The sequence below is a fragment of the Sceloporus undulatus genome, chromosome 10, assembly GCF_019175285.1.
Source record: "Sceloporus undulatus isolate JIND9_A2432 ecotype Alabama chromosome 10, SceUnd_v1.1, whole genome shotgun sequence".
NCBI classification, from domain to species: domain Eukaryota; kingdom Metazoa; phylum Chordata; class Lepidosauria; order Squamata; family Phrynosomatidae; genus Sceloporus; species Sceloporus undulatus.
In genome coordinates, this window is record NC_056531.1 from 15,561,957 (window position 1) to 15,585,358 (window position 23,402).

Genomic DNA, 23,402 nt, shown 5'->3' on the forward strand with positions numbered 1-23,402 from the left:
TTACTTCCCTTGATCTAGACACTATACTTCTATTGATGCAACCTAGAGCAACAACAAACAGAGGTTGGGTGGGCATCGTTCAGGAGTGTGTATTTCTGCACAGAAGTAGGTTGGATTAGATGGACCGGGGGGGGGGGGCCCCCCCAACTGACGCTTCTGATTCTGTGTTTAGTTACAGCAAGGTGTGCATAAACGACCGAAGCCCCAGAATATTTGAGGGGGGGCTTATAGCTTATGGCATATAAAGCTCTCCCCCCCCCCCAAAAAAAACCCTTCCAAATCCAGTGTGTGTTTTCTCCAAAGGCTTTGTTGGACCTATTTTTCTGATGCAGCGCAGAAACTCTGGTAGAAAGCGGACGCCACCTGCTGCCTGGTCTTTATTCTGATAAAAAGCCAAAAGTCTGAGTTTCATTTTAAAAACTGACTTTTAAAAAATATTTAACACATTCTTTCATTTTATTAAAATCACGATATCATGCATCGGCATCATTCAACTTTGAGTGATTTTAAAGAAAAGCATTTAACACGTCGTTTTTAAAAAACATTTCTCATTTGGACAACATTCACACTTAGTGGTTTTTAAAAAAATTTAAGACTTTGTTTTTAAAAACACATTTCAGGCGTTCGACTCATTCAAACAACGCAAATATACAAAAAATACTACTATACACATGAGTATGTGTAGTTGTCACACACACCAAAATCTCTTAGGAAGGAAGTCATATTTGTATATGTACGTGTGTGTGTATGTATGTATTATTATGCTTTATTTAGTATATGTGTGTATATATGTGTGTGTGTGTGTGTATACACACATATGTATACATATATATACACACACACATATATGTATACATATATATATATATACACACACACACACACACATATATATATATTTATAGAAATATGACTTCCTTCTGGGGCACTTTCTATTGTTTTTCCAAGGAAATTATCATTATACTCCAATCTTTCTTTTTCAATTTTTCCCCCTTAATTTCAGAGACGAAATAAGACGTAAATGAGGCCTTTCCCTTTCTCTGTCAGTGAACTCTGGTGGCAGAACAAACTACAAATCCCAGAATTCCATAGCACATGGAGCCAGGGCAGCTAAAGCGGTGTCAAAGTGGATCATTTCTCCAGAATGGTTGTTTCCCTTTAAACAAAACACGCCAAGAGTCTCAATTTAATTTTTAATGGAGTTGGGGGAGATTTGGACTACAAAGACCATAATCCCTTATCAGGCAACATCACGTGTGCTGATTTGTAGTTAAAAATACATTTCTGAAAAAAGATTTTTTTCCAGATCGGTCTACACTGCAGGGTCGTCGTGTATAAAGCCTGTGTCTGTCACTTCCGGTGCCATACCGGAAGTGACCTGTCTAGGACGCGCCTGAGGCGTGAGCTTTGTGACCACCCTCCCGGAAGCCCCGCCCTCCTCCCGTAAGCCCCGCCCTCCTCCCGCTGGGAAGAATCTTTAGGCCACGCCTCCTCCTCGTTCTCTTCCCTCGGCCTTCTTTTTCCCTCAGAGCCTGGAAACAGTCCCTGCCTTGCGCGGTTTCGGACTACAACTCCCAGAATCCTCGCAACGGCCTGGTTGTTAGTTCCTTAGCTGGGAGGATTGTGGGTACTGCAGTCCAGAAAGGTCAACAAACTCTCTCGGCCTATTGGGCCACCGTAGTGCGTGCTGCGTGGTGACGCAAAGGTGACGCAGCAGCGTGCGGCGCTCCGGCTCCCCTTGAGGGGAGGGGCCGAAGAAGGAGGAGGAGGAGGAGGAAGAGCTAAGATGGCGGAGGCCTCCCCGCAGCCAGGACGCTACTTTTGCCACTGCTGCTCGGCCGAGATCGCCCCGAGGTTGCCGGTGAGTCTGGCCTCCTGCCCCCGTCCCCCGTCCCCGTCCCCGTCCCGCGCCGCTCGCCGCCATGGCGGATAGGCTGCCCTTCCCCTCTGAGGGGCCTTTCCTTCGTCTCCTAGGACTGCAGCTCCCATCATCCCCGGAAAGGGAGACATGGCTCAGGAGCGACATGGCTCAGGAGGGAGAGGGACCCCAGCCTCCCCGCTGCTCCTCCCTCCTTGCCTCCAACAATAGGGACCGCTATGAGAGGAGAGCTGGGACTGCAGGTCCCATCATCCCTGGTGGGAGTGAGTGTCTCCCGCACTTACAAAAGGGGAGGTGGGACTGCAGCTCCCATCGCTCTTTTCACTTTGCCATGAAGCTAGGAGTGAGGACCAGTAACAAACCCACTATGGGACTGTAGGTCCCATCATCCCTGGCGAGAGTGAGTGTGGGAGGAGCAAGCTCCAAAGGGAGATGGGACTACGGCCCCTATGTCTCCTTTCAGGTCCTCCATCCTTGCCATGAAGCTGGACGTGAGGAGCAATAGCCACCCCTCTGTGGGACTTCAAGTCCCATTATCCCTGGTGGGAGTAAGCATGGCAGGGACAAGCCCCAGGGGAAGGTGGGACTACAGTTCCCATCTGTCCTTTCACGCCCAGCCTTGAAGCTGGTCTTTGACCAGCACTAATCTCCTTGTAAGACTATAGGTCCCATTATCCCTGGTGGGTGGGAGGGACACACCCCAAGGAGAGATGGGACTACAGCTCCCATCGCTCCTTTCACTTCCACAATCCTTGCCGTGAAACTTGGCGCGGCGAACAGTAACGAACCCATTATGGGACTGCAGGTCCCATCATCCCTGGTGGGAAGTAAGTGTGGGAGTGGCAAGCCCCAGGGGGAGGTGGGACTACAGTTCCTATCGGGCACTTCAGGCACATCCCTGCATGAAGGTGGTAAGAGGCATGTGGTAACAAACCTCTGGCTGACGAACTGGGACTACAGATCCCATCATTCCTGGTGGCAGTAGGGGTGGCAAGGGACCAACCCCAGGAGGAGTGGGACTGCTTCTCCCATCAGACACCTTCCTTCATGTAGCTGATACCTCTGGTGAAGAGTGTGGACTGCAGGGCCCATTATCCTTGGTTTGTAAGGCTGAAAGTCAGTGGTTTTCAACCTTTGGTCCTCTAGATTTTTGAGACTTCAACTCCCAGAATTCCTGAACAATGACCATACTGACAGGGACTTCTGGGAATGAAGTCCAAAACATCTGGAGGCTTAAAGATGAGAAAACCAGATGGCAGTGATAGACTCCAGTTTCCATCAGTCATATCCTCGTTGTGAAATCTGATACCTCTTAGACTGCGGGGCCTATTATCCCTGGGATTGTAGAGCTGACGGGGACAGAGCAGGACTCTAGTTCCCATCATTGATGAACGTGGCATGACTGTCAGTGACAGTGACAAACATTTGATGGGAGGGCTAGGAGCTAGGACTACAGGTCCCATTATCCCTGGCAGAAGAAAGGGGTGACAGCAACAAACCCCAGGAGGAGGGAAGGCTGTAGCTGATAGGAGTAACAGTAATAATGGCGTCAGGTGCATCTACACTGTAGAAATATTGCAGTTTGACACTGGTTTTAAGTGCTGTAGCTCCTTCCTAGGGAATCCTGGGATTGGTAGTTTTACAATGTCTTTCTTCTCTACCAAAGAAAGCTGGTGCCTCGCCAAACTACAAATCCCAGGATTCTGTAGGATGGAGCCACAGCAATTAAAGTGTGAAACTGCATTATTTCAACAGTGTAGATGCACCCAGAGGAAGCTAAAGATTTCACAAAACTACAGATCCCAGGATTCTTCAGAATTGATGGAGCCATGGTATTTAAAGTGGTGTCAAACTGCATTATTTCTACAGTGTAGATGCACCCAGAGGAAGCTAAAGATTTCCCAGAACTACAAATCCCAGGATTCTGTTGGTTGGAGCCATGACAATTAAAGTGTCCTCGGACTTCATTATTTCTACAGTGTAAATACAGCCAGTGAAAGCTATTTCGCAGAACTACAGGTCCCATGATTCTGTAGATTGGAGCCACGGCAGTTAAAGTGGCGTCAAACAGCATTATTCCTACAGTCTAGAATCTAGACTTTAGATGATGGGTTAGAGCAGGGGTCGGCAACCTACGGCCCGCGGGCCGTATCCAGCCTGGCGAGGCCTTGGGACTGGCCCCAGCCCGGTCCTGCTGCCGATTGCCGCCCCCACCGCAGCTTCCGCGCCACTCTGGGCGCCATTTTGAGTTCAGCCCCCCCGGTTGTCTGAGGACAGCAACCCGGCTCCCGGCTCAAAAAGGTTGCCTACCCCTGGGTTAGAGCAGTGTTTCCCAAACGTTGGTCTTCCAGATGTTTTGGACTTCAGCTCCCAGAATTCCTGATTGTCGACCAAATGGACTGGGGGCTTCTGGGAGTTGAAGTATAAAACATCTGGAGAAGCTGGGTTAGAGGGAATCCTTATCAAGTTTGTGGGTGATACAGAGCTGGGAGGAGTAGCCAAACGCATTGGAAAATAGGAGAAGAATTCAAAGGGACCTGGGAGAACTGGAAATGATAGAATAGGGCATCCATTTTGGAAGGAATGTTTGTTTGGAAACAGGGTAATATATATATATTATGTTACTAATAATGTAATGAGGAGATCTAGAGATGAGTATCATTGTATCATTGGTTGGCATTCTTGTGTTTTATCTTCTTCTTTTTTTACGTCCTGATAAATTAAAATAACAGATAGCAAAGGGAAAAGGTGGTGAATGGAGCCAGTGGCGTGATGCTGTGGCAATGAAGGCAAACACTCCTTCAGCCTGTGCTAATAGAACCGTGGTTTCCAAGGCAAGGGAAGGCATAGATCCAAGGGAATTCTGGGAACTGTAGTTTGGTGAAACACGTAGCCTTTCTGTCAGAGAGCTCTGGTGCCACAATAAACTGCAACTTCCAGGATGCCCTAGCACTGAGCCAGGACAGTTAAAGCAGCCTCAAACTGGATTATTTCTGCAGCGTGTTTTGGACCATAGTTCTGTGGACCCAAACAGACAGGCCAAAATAAAGCTGCTTTGAGTCACTTTGGAGGTATGCTGTTTAAATGACACATGCATCTTAAGAGGCCAGAAGCTGCACCACAGCAGCGCTCCAGTCCTTAAGACTGGAGCATGGTTTTGGCACAGCTTCCGGCTTCTTAGGATGCATGCATTATTTAAATAGCATACTTCCAAAGTGACCCGAAACAGCTTTATTTTGTCCTGTCTGTTCAGGCCCTGAGTTTGGCTCTGGGCACCTCATTTTAAGAAAGATGGAGACAAGTTGGAGAAGAAAACAAGGATGGTAAGAGGGATGGAGAACAAAACCTAGGAGGAAAAGTTGGAGTTGGGAATGTTCATTTGGGTGAAGAGAAGACAGATAGCGGATACTTGGCTTGGCAGTAGTAGATGTGAAAAGAACTGTGGGGTTCGTGTGGTTTGTAAGATGGACATGAGCCAGTAGTGTGATGCTGCAGCGAAAAAGGCAAATAACCTTTTCGCCTGGGTTGATAGAACCACGGTTTCCAAGCCTGTATGTATGTATGTAAAATGTGACCAATAATGAGGGATAGGGAACAAAACCTATGAAGGGAAGTTGAGGGATCTGGGCATGTTCAGCTTAGAGAAGGGAAGACAGAGAGGAGTCTTTAAATAAGGGTTGTCGCATAGAAAAGGAGGAAGGTTTGTTCTCTGCTGCCCCAGAGGTCTAATGGCTTTAAGTTACAGGAATTTGAAATTCAGCACCAGAAGGATGAGGATGAGAGCAGTTTAGCAGCAGAAGTGATTCCCTCAAGAGGTGATCTCTTTCCCTGGACATCTCCAAAAAGAAGCTGGAGGGCTCCCCCATGCCCTAGCTGGAGTTCTGGCCATGAGTGGACTACAGCTCCCATTGGTCACATCCCTGCATGTAGCTGATACTGCTTGATGGAAGAGCTTGGGCTGCAGGTCCTATTATCCCTGGGGTATTGTTGGGAATCAAGGTTGGGATTGGCTCTATGGGGTTGGATTGGATGTCCCCTTGGGGTCTCTTCCATCTCTAGGATTCTGTGTATTTTGGCAGGGCTCTGTGGACTAGATGTCCCTTGGGGGTCTCTTCCATCTCTAGGATTCTATGTACTGTAGTCATGTAGGGCTCAATGGGGTTGGAGTGGATGTCCCCTTGGGGTCTCCCATCTCTAGGATGCAGTGTATTCCTGCATGGTTGAATTGGGTTGGAGTAGAGGTCCCCTTGGGGTCTCTTCCATCTCTAGGGTTCTATGTATTCCTGTAGGGCTCTATGGGGTTGGTCTGGATGTCCTTTTGGGGTCTCTTCCATTTCTAGGATTCTATATTTTTTGCATGGCTGAATGGGGTTGGACTGTATGTCCTCTTGGGGTCTCTTCCAACATTAGGATTCGGTACAGATCAGTTTATTCCTGGTGGAGCTGATGGAAATAGGGGTGGCAAAACAAAAACCCAGAGGAGACCGAGCTGCAGTTCTCATCGCCTTGGTTAGGTATGGAACAGAGTAGGATTTCAAACTCTAATTCCCCTTTATTCCAAACCGCATATGTTTTTATCAGTCTTAAATCTATCAGTTAATTGTTTATAGAAACGAAAGCAAAACAGGGAAGCGACGCAGACAACCTTCCGCCTACAGTTCTTATCCTGCGTTGCTCATTTTCTAATATAAGTAACTTTTTACATGTCAACCATATCCTTCTCATAAGTTTGCTTTCTTTAGAAAAGCTTCTTGTGGTGAAATCTATATGGTTAATTTAGAATAGAATCTCATTTTATCCTTGCTCCAAATTCTCAGTAGGGGTCTTCCCACATAAATATTGTCAAAATCTTTGGCAGCTTTGACTTTATCATGACGTAATATTCATGGCAACTAAATCTGCGATCAAAACCTAATTGCAATAATCTTAATTTCTCAGTCAAATCCAGTCTTTTAACTTCAAATTGGGCAGGCCTTGTATCTTGGAAGTACATCATTTAAACCTTATTCTTGGTTTCTTGCCCTACTAGAGAAAAGCTGATAAATCCTTCTTCTGCTGCTTGGATGGAATATCATTTGCCCAAACTGGAATACTTTGGAACAAAAAGAGCATCTTTGGTAACATGTTTATTGTTTTTATCACCATCTTTGAAGGGACGTCATGTTGAGGATGGAGCGAGCTTGTTTTCTGCTGCTCCAGAGATTAGGACATGGAGCAATGGATGCAGACTACAGGAAAAGAGATTCCTAAACATTAGGAAGAATGTCTTGAGGGTAAGAGCTGTTCGACAGTGGAAGATGCTCCCTCCAAGTGTGGCGGGATTTCCTTCTTTGGTGGGATTTAAACAGAATCTGGATGGCTGTCTGTCACAGAGCGGCATGGATTGTGCAGAAGTGGGTTGGACTGAGTGACCCTTGGGGTCCCTTCCAACATTATGATCCTCTTATAAGACTGGATATGAATGCATTGGCAGGATCTGAACCATAGGCACCTGTTGAACTTGGGCTCACTTGTTGAATCCTGGGTCAGTTTTTTAAAATACTTGCTCAAGTCAGGACTTGCAGTCCTGCCTTAGATCCATCCCACTTCTTTCTCCTATCTTTTTTTAATAAGGATGGCTATATAACTTGCCTGGTACTGTACTTTCTTGGCAGCAAGCTCAGTTGAGTTGAACTGAGCAAAGGAATTCTACCCACTTCAGCATTTTGGAGAGTTTTATACCCGTTGGATTTGCCAGAGAACTGTTCACCTCCAGCAGTCCCAGATGGGTAATTTCTGTTACAATAAATCCCATTATCCAAAATTCTCCTGAGCGTCCAGCCGGAATGCCAAATATGTGCCACCCAACTCTGAATTGAAACCAAGACTTTGGACTCTTTCGCTTTTAACAGTGTAGAGAATGAAAGTGTAACCAGCTTATCGGAGACCTGCCTCTTTGGCTCAAACTAGTTTAAAAGAAAAAAAATACAATTAACTTCATTAATTAAAAGTAAGGCTGTGGATGTAGCATATATTGATTTCAGGAAGGCCTTCGACAAAGTCTCCCACGATGTTGTGGCAAGCAAGCTGGTAAAATGTGGGCTACAGCAGTGCAACTGTTGATAGACTTTGAGGTCTCTCCCAGCTTGGTGATTCTGTGGAAAATAAAATTAATTTAATAGCCAAAACCTTATTCTCACTCTACAATAAGTCATAAGTGAAGAATAAAATACAGTTGGCCCTCCAATTGCTCGGGGATCCATTTCGGATCTCTCCCCTGAAAAAACGGAAGCTTGCGCATATTCAAGCCTCATGGGCTTGAATGGGGTGTGCCTCCATGTGCGCCCCAGGCGCGCACACCATCCCTCCACAGATATTCGAGGACGTGGATCTGAGATCCGCATTAGGAGAGGCGACCATAATGTGGTTATCACTCTATTGTAAAGTCATTAGAAAGATAAAGTTTAAGAGAATCGGAAAACCATAAAATATAGTGGGCCCTCCACATTCACTGAGGTTAAGGACTCAGGACCCCCATCAAAGTGAAAAACCCACAAATAAGAAGCCACTTGTTTTTTCAATTCGAGAGATCTCTCTTCTAGGAATCCCTGGCACAACTCTATGGTTAACATCTGTGTGGATTTGACTATAGTATTGTGCTGGAGGACCTACCATTGCCTAGAGAAGTGTTCTCTCTGGGAAGCTCCAGCATGACTCTGTGGTCAAATTCCAGAAGAGTCAGACTGGAGGACTGAGCGATTCCTAGAGAGGACGTAGTAATGAAACCCGTGAGTAACCAGATCTGCAAAAGTCAAAGCAGCAAATGTGGAGGAACGACTGTGTAAGCTTATAAGTCTACTAATACGATTTTTAAAAAAAACACCATTTCTTTACTGTTATGATCTGCATTATTTCAGTTATAGAGTTGGTAAGAGAGAAACTCCCATTTTGAAGTATATTCTAAGGGAGGGATTTCTGTTGCAGGCATTGCCTTATCTTCAGCCATCCTTCATTGTTAGTCTATCTGTAAACACAGCCATTCTGTCTTCCAGTCTGGTGTCCCATCTTTCGTCTTCAAGGACACCACTGCCCCCAGCTTTTGTGGATTCGCACAGCTGCAAAATTCCATCGTGGCATCCATGAAGCAAACTCTTCTTGAACCAGAGGCTCTGTTCACTGGCAGTGGCTAGCCTTTAGGCCGCAGACAGTTTTTCTTTGCTTCCAAAACCAGCAATGAACATAAGTCACATTCATGTTCTCCTGGTAGGCTTGGTAACTGACCAACCACAGTGCAAACAGAGAATTGGGCTAAAGAGGCCTTTATATCTTTTTATGTTGTTCCTCATTTACAGGCAAGAGCCCTTTGCGGGAGAATCATCAGCTCCAGGAGGTGGAAGGCTCTCCTTTTACCAGGCGTAGAATCATAGAGTTGGAGGGAACCCCAAGGGCCATCCAGTCCAACGCTCTGCCATGCAGGAACTCACAGTCAAAGCACCCCCAATAGATGGCCATGCAGCCTCTGTTTAAAAACATCCAAAGAAGAAGACTCCACCTCCCTCTATGGGAGTGTGTTCCACTGTCAAACAGGTCTTACCATCATGAAGTTCTTTCTAACATTGAGGTGGAGCATCTTTTGCTGTAGCTTGCATCCATTGCTCTGGGTCCTAGTCTCTGGAGCTGATGTGGTCTTTATCCCTGTAAGTCAGTGGTTCCCTACCTTCCTAATGCCGTGACCCTTTAATACAGTTCCTCATGTTGTGGTAACCCCCAACCATAAAATTATTTTCATTGCTACATGCAAATATGTGTTTTCCAATGGACTTAAGCGACCCCTGTGAAAGAGTCATTCGACCCACAAAGGGGTCCCGACCCACAGGTTGGGAATCACTGCTGTAAGTCTTCAAAAAGAGCTTGAACAGCTGCTGGGGATGCTTTAGCGGGAACTTTTCCATTGGGGTGGGATGGTTGGACTCCACGGCCTTTGGGGTCCCTTTCAGTATTAGGAGACTGTGATTCTTGTTTGTAATGCTTTCAGCAATAGGTTGCCACTGTGTGTGAAGGGTTCCACTTTTAACGTGAGTTAAAAGTTGAGGATTGAAGGAGTCCTTGTCGAGAAGACACCTCATCTCACTGGGGAGATCATTTCACCTGAGTTGAGTTGTCCAGATGTGAGTAGTCCAGATGTGTTGATGGGATTTGGCTGTATATGGAGATGATGCAAGTGGGAGGACAGTTAAAGGCAGGGACTGAAAATTGACAGCCACCGGGATGGCGGTTTCTGGCAGTGGGAGACTGGTTTAGGAAAAGTAGAGCTGTGGTTGTTGCTGTTGTTCATTTATATAGCACCATCAATGTACTTGGCAAGTCACACAGCAACAACAAAGCAGCCAGCCCTGACCAAGGAACCCAATCTAAAATACACACATATAGAAGAAGGAAGGAGTAATGCAAATATAAAGCTATACGATATAATTGTAAAAACAAAGCATCCCCCCCAAAAAAACTGACAAATACGTATAATCAAAATAAACAGGGTGATAAAACAAATTAAAATGGCAAAAAAGCATTGGAAAACAAGGATGTTTTCCCTTAGGGTATAGAAACCAATGTGACAAGGATAGGTCTGCAACTGTTCGGGACGCAGTTCCAGGAGCAGCAAGTGAAAAAAAGATGCAGCTGAGCCAAGGAAGAGGAATGCTTTGGCCTGGGGTTTCTAGAATACAGATCCTGAAGCAGGCTGGTATTTCAAAAGGATGGGGGGAGCTAGGTTGTTCAGGGCTTTGTTAAAATAAGAGGCTTGCATTGGATGCTAAGAGGAATCGGCAACCAATGAAGTCAAGTCAGAAGTGGAGTAATGTCAAAACTATGGTCCAGAAAGGTCATCTTAGCAGCTGAATGATGAATGGAAACTAGGGGGCTAAGATGTGGTTATAGAAGACTAGTCAAAAGAAGATTACAGTATTTAAGGCAAGAAATGAACGAAAGTCTTTGTAGAGGAAGCAGACAGCAAAGGTAGACTCATAGAAACCTAGAGTTGGAAGAGATCCCCAAGGGCCATCCAGACCAACCTCCTGCTATGCAGGAATACACAAATGGCAGATGGCCATCCAGACTGCTTAAAAACATCCAAGGAAGGAGACTCCAGCACCCTCCAAGGGGCCATCTTCCACTGTTCAGCAGCTCTTACTGTCAGGAAGTTCTTCCTAACGTTGAGGTGGAATCTGCTTTCCTGGAGCTTGCATCCATTGCTTGGGTCCTAATTTCTGGAGCAGCAGAAAACAAGCTTGCTCCCTCCTCAATATGACACCCCTTCAAATACTTAAACAGGGCTATTCATATCACCTCTTAACCATCTCTTGTCCAGGCTAAACATACCCAGCTCCCTAAGTCTCTCCTTGCAAGACTTGATGATTTCCAGACCTTTCTCTGTTTTGGTCACCCTCCTCTGGACATGCTCCAGTTTCTCAATATCTTTTTTTCATTGTGGTGACCAGTACTGGACAAAGTATTACAGGTGAAGCCTGACCAAAGTGGCACTATTACTTCCCTCAATGTAGAAACTATACTTCTATTGATGCAGCCTAGAACTACATTGGTCTTTTTAGCTGCCGCATCACACCATTGAGTCATGTTCAGCTTGTGGTCTACTAGGACTCCTAGATCCCTTTCACATGACGTCTTGATAAGTCAGCTGTCCCCCATCCTATATCTATGCATTTAATTTTTTTCCCTGCCTAAGTGCAGTACCTTACATTTCTCCCTGTTGAAATTCATTTTGTTAGTTTTGGCCCAGCTTTCTAATCTATTAGTTCTTGTGTCTCCTGGTTTTTAATGGAAGCATTTGACTATAAACATGGCATTTTTCCTGCAACTTTTGTTTAGCTTTGTCAGATTTGGTCCCCCCACCATTTTGTGTTATATTACTACTGAGCTTTGTGTTGATAGACTATAAATTGGTCATACTGAGATAATGTATTCTTATCTAAGGTGACCTCTAGGATTTAGAGAGTTTCCTTTCTTGGACTGCTGTTCCCAAGATCTCAACTGGATGAAGGATTCTAGGAATTGTAGCTGTGTTGAGTCTGAATTTTGGAGGAAAAGTGGGATGATAATGATGATTGTAGTCCAGAAAATTGAGTTTTCTAAGTGCCAGGTAAGCTGCTCTTTGGGGTGATTGCACTTTCAAATGGTTTCTTGTGGTTGTCGTTGTATGCCTTCATGTTGGGGAGACCTACGTGGGGTTTTCTCGGCACGAATTCTTGAGAGGAAGGTTAACACCATTGCCTTCCTCTGAGGTTGAGAGAGTGGTACTTGCCTAAGATCGCCCAGTAAGGTTCAGGGACAGAGTGGGGATTCGAACCCTGATCTCCCAGGGTCAGAGTCCAGCACTCAAACCCTGACATCACTCTGGCTGCCTCCTTTGTTTAAGAGGGGGGCTTCCCATTAGGAAAATGGAAAATCAATTTTCATAGCTGTCAAGGTTGTTATTTCATGGGCTTTAATGTTGGTCTGGTTTACGGTGACCTGATCCTGGAGTTTGCTTGAGAAAATTCCCTGATAGAGGTTTGCTGTCATCGCCGTCACTCTGAGGCTGAGAGAGTGGGGCTTGCCCAAGGTCAGCCACCGCTTTCCGTGGCCAAACAGAGATGATTCGAACCATGGTCTCCCAGAATCCTAGTCCAAAACTCAAACTACTGCACCACGCTGCCTCTTTTGCACTCATATGGCACCTAAGGAATACTTTGAATGGATTACTCAAGGGATGTCTTGTGTTTTGGATTGGGCAAGGTGGAGTTCCTTTCTTGTCGTCCCAACATGTCTGGGAAACCCTTCCAGCTGTCAAACTGGGAAGACCTGATGGAGGCAACAAGGCGGACATTTTGGGTGGGGGCCGAAACGCACCCACAGATTGTCACCCTGCTGTGGCTTGAACAGCATTCCTCCCTCAGAGGATGCCTCTTGTTCTTTTCATCAAGGGACAGAGCTTGAGAAGTTCCTTTTTTTTAAAGAGGGGGGATTATTAGAGATGTTTTCAAACTCAGTAACCGTTTTTCCAAAGTATAAAGTCTGCACTGTAGAAGTAATGGAGTTTGACGCCGCTTTAACTGTCACGGCTCCATCCTACAAAAGCCTGGGATTTGTAGTTTTGTCAAATATTCAAGTTAGTGATGATTTATGGTGACTCCATCCTTGAATATCATTGTGGAAAATGTGGGATATAATCCTTGAAATAAATAATAAATAAATAAAAATATTTACCTTTCTCCGGATGCATCTACACTGTAGAAATAATGCAATTTGACACTACTTTAGCTGCCACGGCTCCGTCCTGCAGAACCCTGGGATTTGCAGTTTTGTGAAATATTCAGCTTTCTCCGGGTTCATCTGCACTATAAAAATGTTGCAGTTTGATACTACTTTAACTGCGATGGCTCCATCCTACAGAAGACCAGGGTTTGTAGTTTTGTGATATATTTTGCTTTCCCTGAGTGCATCTACACTGTAGAAATAATGCAGTTTGACCCACTTGAACTGCGATGATTCTGACAGAATCATGGGATTTGTAGATTTTGCACTCTTTGGCGGAGAAGTCTAAAGACCTGGTAAAGCTACAAATCCCAGTTTTCCATTGGATGGAGCTACAATACTTAAAATCAGGGGTAGGCAACCCTTTTGAGCCGGGGGCCGGGTTGCTGTCCCTCAGACAACTGGGGGGCCGAAGCCAAAAAATAAATAATTAAATATTTTTTAAGTTAAAAAAAATTAAATAAATAAATAAACCAGGACAAATGTAGGACAAAATTTTCAAATGGAGGGCACTTTTCAAATAAAAAATGGAGGACACGCGAAAAAAATTGGGCTGGGGTCGGTCCCAAGGCCTCGCCGGGCCGCATCCGGCCCGCGGGTCGCAGGTTGCCTACCCCTGCTTAAAGTGGTATCAAACTGCATTATTTCTACAGTGTATATGTGCCCGTAATGAGTATTACCTATTAAATATAGTGCCTTTGTGCTTCAGAGTTGCTTCCCAGGCATGTATTAAGATATTGCTGGATTTATTTCAGGAGAGTAGAGTTCAACATTTTAATCTTATACTGTTTAATCTTGTTTTAAGGGGGGGTACTGTATATATATGGTTGTATTTTAACTTTTATTTTAACTTGCTGTACGCCGCTTTGATTGCTTGTCAAAAAGTGGGATAGAAATTTAAAAATTATTTATTATTATTATAACATAATTGCTTTCTAATTCATATATTTCTTAGACATGTTTAAAATGTAACCTGTTTCAATTGTCCATTGTGACATTGACAGAGAAATTCTTTCTTTATTACTTCCTTTTACTTTTAGTAACTCTTGTTGTTGTTGTTGTTGTTGTTGTTGTTGTGTGCCTTCCAGTTGTTTCCAACTAATGGCAACCCTAAGACAAACCTATCATAGGATTTTCTTGACATATTTCTTTAGAGGGGGTTTGCCATTGCTTTGCCCAAAGTCATGTAGTGGGTTTCCATGGCCAAGCTGGGATTCGAACCCTGTGTCCCAGTCCAGTGCTCAAACCATTACACTGCGCTCTCAGGGCTGGTCAAAGGATCATGTAAAACAATTAGTACTATTAATTTATACCCCTTCTTTCTCCCAGTAATGAGACTCAAGGCAACTAACAACGTACGTATTTCACAACAAAACAGATTAAAAATGACACAAAAACTTCATGAATAGAATAAATAGAGAAGCTAAGCTTTGCAATCTTTTAATGAGCTGAATGCTTTAAACTTTATAAATTGTTTAATTGTCTTTAAACAATGTATAAAGTTAAAAGCAGTAAAATTCCTTGAAAGACAGTATGAAAAGCTGAAAAACAATGCCACGTGTCATGAAAAGCCTATCCTGGTGAGTTTCTAAAAGCCTGGTGGCATAGGAATGTTTTAAATTTCCAGCAGAAGCAGAGCAAAGAGGGAGCCCCAACGTCTGGGAGGAGCCCTTCAAAAAATTCAAATTACAGTAGGTCCTCCACATCCTCTGGGATTAAGTGCATAGGACCCTGTGAAAGTGGAAAATCCACAAATACTATTTTCTGTTTTACTTGAACAAACACCTCTCTAGGAATCTCCAGGTCATCCAGCACAACTCTGTGGTCAACATCTGCCAGAAGCTGACCCTAGAATCACACTGGAGGACTACAAATGTCTAGCAAAGTATTCTTTCTAGGCATCTGTAGGTCCTCCAATGCAACTTGGTGGCCAGCTTCTGCCCGAAGTTGACTATAGAATTACACTGGAGGACCTACAGATGCCTAGAGAAGTATTCTTTCTAGGCATCTCTAGGTCCTCCAATGCAACTTGGTGGTCAGCTTCTGCCCGCCATAAATAACTGGAGGACCTACTACAATGCCCTAGAGAAGTATTCTTTCTCAGTCATCTCTAAAGTTCCTCCAATGCACAACTTGGTGGCCATCTTCTGCCCGAAGTTGACCATGAGAATTACACTGGAGGACTACAGAATCCTAGAGAAGTATTCTTCTCGGCATCTCTAGTCCTCCAATGCAACTTGGGCCAGCTTCTGCCCCGAAGTTGACCATAGAATTACACTGGAGGACCGACAGATGCATAGAGAAGTATTCTTTCTAGGCATCTCTAGTCCTCCAATGCAACTTGGTGGCCAGCTTCTGCCCGAAGTTGACCATAGATTACACTGGAGGACCTACAGATGCCTAGAGAAGTATCCTTTCTCGGCATCTCTAGTCTTCCAATGCAACTGTGGTGGCCAGCTCTGCCCGAATTGACCATAGAATTACACTGGAGACCTACAGATGCCTAGAGAAGTATTCTTCTCGGCATCTCCAGGTACTTCCATGCAACTTGTGGCCAGCTTCTGCACCGAGTTGACCATAGAATTACACTGGAGGACCTACAAGGCCTAAGAAGTATTCTTTCTAGGCATCTCTAGTCCTCCAATGCAACTTGGGCCAGCTTCTGCCCGAAGTTGACCATAGAATTACACTGGAGGACCTACAGATGCCTAGAGAAGTATTCTTTCCGGCATCTCTAGGTCTCCAATGCAACTTGTGGCCAGCCTTCCCCGAAGTTGACCATAGAATTACACACTGGAGGACCTACAGATCCTAGAAAGTATTCTTTCCTCGGCAAATCCTCTAGGTCGATCTCCAATGCAACTTGGTGGCCCACTTCTGCCCGAAGTTGACCATAGAATTACACTGGAGGACCTACAGATGCCTAGAGAAGTATTCTTTCTAGGCATCTCTAGGTCCTCCAATGCAACTTGGTGGTCAGCTTCTGCCCAAAGTTGACCATAGAATTACACTGGAGGACCTACAGATGCCTAGAGCAGTATTCTTTCTAGGCATCTCTAGGTCCTCCAATGCAACTTGGTGGCGAGCTTCTGCCCGAAGTTGACCATAGAATTACACTGGAGGACCTACAGATGCCTAGAGAAGTATCTCGGCAGCTCTACTCTTCTCCAATGCAACTTGGGGGCCAGCTTCTGCCCGAATTGACCATAGAATTACACTGGAAGGACCTACAGAGCCTAGAGAAGTATTCTTCTCGGCATCTCTAGGTCCTCCATGCAACTTGGTGGCCAGCTTCTGCCCAAGTGTACGCATAGAATTACACTGGAGGACCTACAACCAGAAAGTTCTTTCTAGGCATCTGCGGTCCTCCAATGCAACTTGGTGCCAGCTTCGCCCGAAGTTGACCATAGACTTACACTGGAGGACCTACAGATGCCTAGAGAAGTATTCTTTCTCGGCATCTCTAGGTCTCCAATGCAACTTGTGGCCAGCTTCGGCCCGAAGTTGACCATAGAATTAACTGGAGGACCTACAGATGCCTAGAGAAGTATTCTTTCTCGGCATCTCTAGGTCTCCAATGCAACTGGGTGGCCATTCTGCCCGAAGTTGACCATAGAATTACACTGGAGAACCTACAGATGCCTAGAGAAGTATTCTTTCCATCTCTAGGTCTCCAATGCAACTTGGTGGCCAGCTTTCGCCCGAAGTTGACCATAGAATTACACTGGAGGACCTACAGATGCCTGAGAGAAGTATTCTTTCTAGGCATCTCTAGGTCCTCCAATGCAACTTGGTGGCCAGCTTTCGCCGAAGTTGACCATAAATTACACTGGAGGACCTACAGAGCCTAGAGAAGTATTCTTCTCTGGCATCTCTAGGTCTCCAATGCAACTGTGTGGCTCAGCTTCTGCCCGAATTGACCATAGAATTACACTGGAGGACCTACAGATGCCTAGAGAAGTATTCTTTCTAGGCATCTCTAGGTCCTCCAATGCAACTCGGTGGCCAGCTTCTGCTCGAAGTTGAGCATAGAATCACACTGGGATATTCTTTCTAAGAATCTCTGGGACCTGCGACACACCTCTGTGGTCAGCTTCTGCCCAAGTTGAGCATAGAATTGCACTGGAGGACCTACAGATGCCTAGAGAAGTATTCTTCCTAGGAATCTGTAGGGCCTCCAATGTAACTCTATGGTCAGCATCTAGCAGATGTTGATCACAGAGTCATGCTGGAGGGCCCTAGAGACTGCTAGAAAAAACAAATTAATCCAACACTGTGAATAATCAAATCTGCAAAAGCGAGGGGCCTACTATTTCTGTGTCTGCATTCTTTACTTTAATGTGATGTCAATCTCTTGTGGCCATTATTTTTGTTTGCATAATGTTCAACCTTCATAACCTTGCCTTGGCACTTTCTTCCTTGACTTGATATACCCTCGATTCTTTCACTTGTAAAATGTATTTGTAAAAGCCATCCTGCACATGAGATTTTTCCTCAGGGCCCAGTAATAAAATTGGCTGTCGGCGTACTCAGCAAGATCAGCTCCTGCGTGGCCTGACAAGCCAGACAGAAACGCTTGCTCTGGGATGGGTGGCTCTCTTCCCAAGCTGCGCAGCCTCACATGACTCCCAGAGGTCCAGAGGTCAGACTTGGCTGGATCATCAGTGACCGGCTTCTGTCTTTCCGCCACCTGCCCTCTTTTCACCTCAACACTTGGCCAAGATGGCCCTGAGCCCAAAGTCCACTTTGCTGAATTCCCCTCTTAGCTTTTTCTTTCTTGAAGCTCTTGGACAGAATCCACTTTTCCCAGAAATTGATCATTTTTCTCTCCTGGAACTTCTTCCTTGCTGTGCCCTACGATGAAGTTAAGATTATAGTTAATATTCATAGCTGCTCAGATAATATGGCAATAATCATAGAATCTTAGAGTTGGAAGAGGCCCCCAAAGTGTTCTAGACTAACCCTTTCTGCCATGCAGGAAGACATAATCACAGCACCCCGATAGATGGCCATCCAGCCTCCAAAGAAGGAGACTTCACCACTCTCCAAAGGACTGTGTTCCACGTCAAACAGCTCTTACCATCAGGAAGTTCTTCCTAACGTTGAATCAGGAAGTTGAGGTGGAACCTTTTTTCCTTTAATCCATTGCTCTCTGAAGCAGCAGAAGATGAAGCTTGCTCCATCTTCGATATGAATCCCTTCCAAAACATGGCTAGCATATCACCCCTTAATCTTCTCTTATCCAAGGTAAACACACCTAGTTCCCTACGTCACTCCTCAGAGGTCTTGCTGCTTTACAGACCTTTCACCATTTTGGTTGCCTTCCTCTGGACATGCTCCAGCCTGTCCACATGCTTCTTGAATTGTGGTGTCTTCCCTTTGACATGGTTGTTTGGTGATTTCCCTGCTTTGGTGTGAGACAGAAATAGTCACCCTTTAGAATCGTAGAAGAATTGGAAAGGGGTCACAAGGACCAATGGGTCCATCACCCCCCGCCATGCATGAATACACAGCCACAGCACTCCTGGAAGATAGCCATCCAGCCTCTGCTTAAAGACATTCGTATAAGCATCAAGGTGAAATGGGTTCAGAGAAAGGGAACAAAGATAATAAGAGGCATAGAGAACAAAACAGTGGAGGAAAGGTTGAAGGAGTTGGGCTGTTCATCCTGGGGAAGAGAAGGTGGAGGGACATCAGGATGGCCCTCTTTAAATATCTCAAGGGCTGCTCCAGAGAGGAGAACCAAGTTTAATGGTTTTAAGTACAAGTGGCTAGATTTTGACTGAACCCTAGAAGGAACTTCTTGGTCAGAACATTTGGGCAGTGGAGCCAACGACCTGGGGAAGTGGTGGGGTCTCCTTATCTGGGCATCTTCCAAAAGATGCTGGGCATCTGTGGATGCTCCTTCTGGCACCCCTGCATTGAAGGGGAGGTTGGTTTCAGCACCTTCCAACTTTAGGATTCTATGATCCTCTAGAATTTTAGAACTGTATGATTGTTAGCTGATTTGGGACAAGACAGTCATCTGCCAGGTTATGGGTCCAGGAATTGGGGGCCCAATCTCTACAGTTGCCCACCTCTGCTTTGTGTAAAATACACCTTTTGTTGCGAAAATAGTACAGGCTGAATCTCCCTTATCCCAAAATTCTTGGGACTCAAGGTATTTTGGATTTTGGAGTTTTTCATTATGTATATACGTGAGTGATCTTGGAGATGTTACCCAAGTCTAAACATAAAAGTCATTTATGTTTCATATACACCTTATAAAAATTACCTGAAGGTAATTTTGTACAACATTTTAAAGTACGTTTGTGCCTGACACAGGATTTGTGTTTATTCAGGGTAACAAGCATTCTCCTTTTCCAAGACATGTCTTACATTTCAACCTTGTCTCCAGGAGGAATTTCAAAAGCTTCTATATTTTGAGCATGACCAAGAAGCATTCATTTACTTTTATATTAGTGTTTTTAGCTTTTATTTTGTAATGTGTGCCATTTTTCTTGAATATTCTCCATTTTGTGGTGCTTTGTCCTCCTTTGTGGTTAGGACATCTGGGCACCCTGTGTACATCAAACCATCCAAAAGCAAAAGTGTCACTATCTCAGTCACCCACAGAGACAATTTTGGATTTTGGAATATTTCAGATTTTGGAATTCCAGGTTTATATCATTATTGGGCTTATGAGACAGACCTGCTTGTTCGCCAGAACTTCATGAGATCATGTTGGTTGTGTTTCCAAACTGGAAGAAAAGAGAAAATAACGGCCTCCAAAGCAAAACAGAAATGGGTGGACTGGGGCAGCCATAAATAACTAGGTGTGGGTCCATAGACGGATGAGAATCCTGACTGCGCCAAACGCACATTATGATAAGATAATATGCTGTAACTCTTTCTCTTTCTATTTGTGGTTTTCCATTTGTGGTTCTATATTACAGTGGTCCCTCCACATTCACTGAGTGTTGAAAAGCTAAGCTGCAAATGAAAGAACACTATTCTTCTACCTAAAAGAACGCCTCTCTAGGAATCTCCAGGTCCTCCAGTGCAACTCTGTGGCCAACATGTGCCAGAAATTGACCATAGAATCATGCTGGAGGACCTAGAGAAGCGTTTTCTCAAGGAATGTCTAGGTTCTCCCACATAACTCTATGGTCATCTTCTGGCAGTATTGCACTGGAGGACCTAGAGATTCCTAGAGAGAACATATGAATCAAACCCATAAATAATCAAATCTGCAAAAGTCAAAGCCACAAACGTGGAGGGCCAACTGTATTTAATTATTATTATTTTTCACAACATATTTTTTGCTTTCCTCTTCTGCAGGATTACATTTGCCCAAGGTGCGAATCTGGTTTCATTGAAGAGCTGCCAGAAGAGCCTAGGTGACAAACCTTTCTCTTAATCTTAAAACTAAGTTGGAATTGTGGTTTTATTGTGGTTATCATCAGTATGCGTATCATGTACATATTAGGATGTGTTTATTCATGATTGTAGATATAAGTAGTAATTGGAGATTGGTTTGTTTTTTCCTTTTTCTGTTTTTGTGTGTATCTAACCTTGGTTTTAACATTAAAACAAAATAAACTGACTAATATAATAAAGTGTAAAGGGATCTTGTAGTACTTTTGAGACTAACTGAAGAAAAGAAGTTGTAGCCTAAGCTTTCATGGGAAAATATCACCCTGTACTGTTATAGCACTATTATTCTACTTTAACTGCTATGGCTGCCTCCTATGGAATCCTGGGATTTGCTATATAGGAAGGGATTTTTAGAATTACCAGACAGAGAGCCCTTAGGTCTCACTGAACTACAAACCCCAGAATTCCACAGCAGGCAGGCATAGCAGTTAAAGTGGAATAATAGCACTATAACAGCAGAGTGTGATAGTGACTTCCTCATTGATGTTAGCCTGCTGTTTTCCATTCTGATAACTATAATCTGATAACACACCTCCCATGGTCAAAAAAAGGGTTTTGCAATATATTCAAAATATTTTATTCCTAAAATGACCTCTAGGATTTTGATCAAGTCTGGAGACCTGTTGTTGTCGTTGTCGTTGTTGTCGTCGTGTGCCTTCAAGTCATTTCTGACTTATGGCAACCCTAAGGCAAACCTATCGTGGAGTTTTTTCTTGGCAAGATTTGTTCAGAGGGTTTGCCATTGCCATCTTCTGAGGCTGAGAGAGTGTGACCTGCCCAGGGTCACCCAGTGGGTTTACATGGCCAAGCTGGGATTCGAACTGTGATCTCCAGAGTCATAGTCTAACACTAAAACCACTACACCACAATGGCTTTCGTGTACAAACTTGCACGTTTCTCCCCCAACTTGCCCTTAGAAGGTGCAGGAGGCACCTACATCTGCTTTCATGTTTCCGCCAGGCTAATTTTGGTCTAGGAGAGTCCTTTTTTGACTTCCTGTCACTTCCTGTTGTTTAAAAAATGACCTCTTTTTGGCCTAAAATGGTCTGCAAATGCCCCAAAATAGGGTGGAAATGCCCCCTAAATTTAGGAAAACTTTATTTTTAAAAAATGAGGTGCAGCAGGGATATGTAGTCCTCAAAGTTCTCCCCAGGAGTTAATCCATACCTTTCCACAGATGCCCAGCCCTGGATTCCAGTTCTAGTCACCCCCATCCTTGCCAGTGGCAAGGATGGGAGTTGTAGTCCTGCCTATCTGGAAGGTGCCAATTTGGGTTGGGTGTTTCTCAGTCTGCAACTGCAAGTAGGTGTCAGGGTGGATCCAATTGGCTTCCCAGTGTTTTTAAAAACTCTGAAACTAGAATTCTCTAGGTTGGCAGGAACCTTTTCTCCCAAAGATGTGTGTTTGCTAATTATGTGGTGAAGCATAGTATCCAACGCATGGAAATGTAGCATCCAAAGTCTTCTCCTCTGCAGCCCTCCTAGACCAAAGATTAAGAAGATTTAAGGGGAATACATAGGTTGATCTGACTATCGGGTACGACTGGGTTTTGCTACTTTGGAACCTAGGTGACCAACACAGAAAATCCCAGATCAGACTGACAGATACTATATAATGCAAGACTGAAGGTTCTTTGCATTAGAGTAACCACACCTATGTCAGGTTTTCTTTTAGCCATGTGCTTTTATTTTGCTTGTTGTCTTAAATTTAATGCCACAAAATTAAAAAAAAAATACTTTGCACCTTCCCAGGGTTGACTGCCTTGTGTCCAGCAGGTGGTAAAAATTACCAATGAAATCCAGTTCCTTCTAGGTTGCAACACAAACAAATGTACAAAGTCAAAGAAGGATTAAATTGTTTGTGGCTGTGGATCTTGCATCTCAGAAAGTAGTTGGGTTGGATGGCCTTTGTGGTCTCCTCCAGCCCTAGGATTCTATGAAATTCTGCTGGGAGACACTGAAACCATACAGAAGTTACGACCCTGAATAGCCATCTGTAAGGTTTTAAGAAGAGAAACAGGAACAACCAAGATTGTGTGGATTTCCATTCCGTTGACTATTGCTGGTCTTGCATTCCTGTCTTGTGTAACTTCAATTTGTTTTGTATTTTATCTTTTCTCAGAAATGTCGAAAATGGGTCCAACTCTTCAGCATCAACTAGTGATCAGAACAAGACATCCATTTGAGGTAGGTTCCTTATATTTATATTGTTTGTTTGTTTGTTTGTGGATTTAATCCTGGCCATCAGCCCTAAAGGCTACCAGAGCGGCTTACACATTATTATTTTTAATTAGACGGTTCCCTGCCCTCAGGCTTATAATCTAAAAGACACGACACAAAAGGAGAAGGGAATGGTGGAGGGAAAGGGGATGAGGCCAGTGGTTATTCTCTCCCTCTGAGGCCTGGACCAAGGCAGATGAACTGGAAGGAGGGCTCTTCTTCTTTAGGCTAGCCCTGGTTTTAAACCCCCCCCCAGAAAACTAACTGCTCCTGTATTCAAGCTAGGATTAGGACGGGATTTGGGTGGGACTGCCATGGTCGCCTGAGCTGATGACCTTCATCTAGGCACGACAAGGGTAGTGTGACCCTGCTAGTGCTACTGGACCTCTCAGCGGCATTTGACACTATAGATCATGACATCCTCTTGAATCGCCTGAGAGGTTAGGAATAGGAGGCACTGCGCTTCAGTGCTCCGTTCCTTCCTCTTGAGCAGATTCCAGAGGATGGTGTCAGGGACAGTTGCTTGGTAAGGAAGGAGCTTAATTGTGGCATCCCCACAAGGCCACATCCGTGCCCCGATGCTTTTCAACATCATGAAGCCA

At 44.5% G+C, this 23,402-nt stretch overlaps 1 long non-coding RNA gene across 1 annotated transcript; it reads left to right on the plus strand.

Moving 5' to 3' along the window:
- The first annotated feature begins 1,595 nt into the window (after positions 1-1,595).
- On the plus strand, positions 1,596-22,772 carry LOC121916388. Its single transcript, XR_006100856.1, has 3 exons — positions 1,596-1,861; positions 20,486-20,544; positions 22,703-22,772. It is a non-coding gene; the product is annotated as an uncharacterized LOC121916388 (long non-coding RNA).
- The last annotated feature ends 630 nt before the right edge of the window (positions 22,773-23,402 follow it).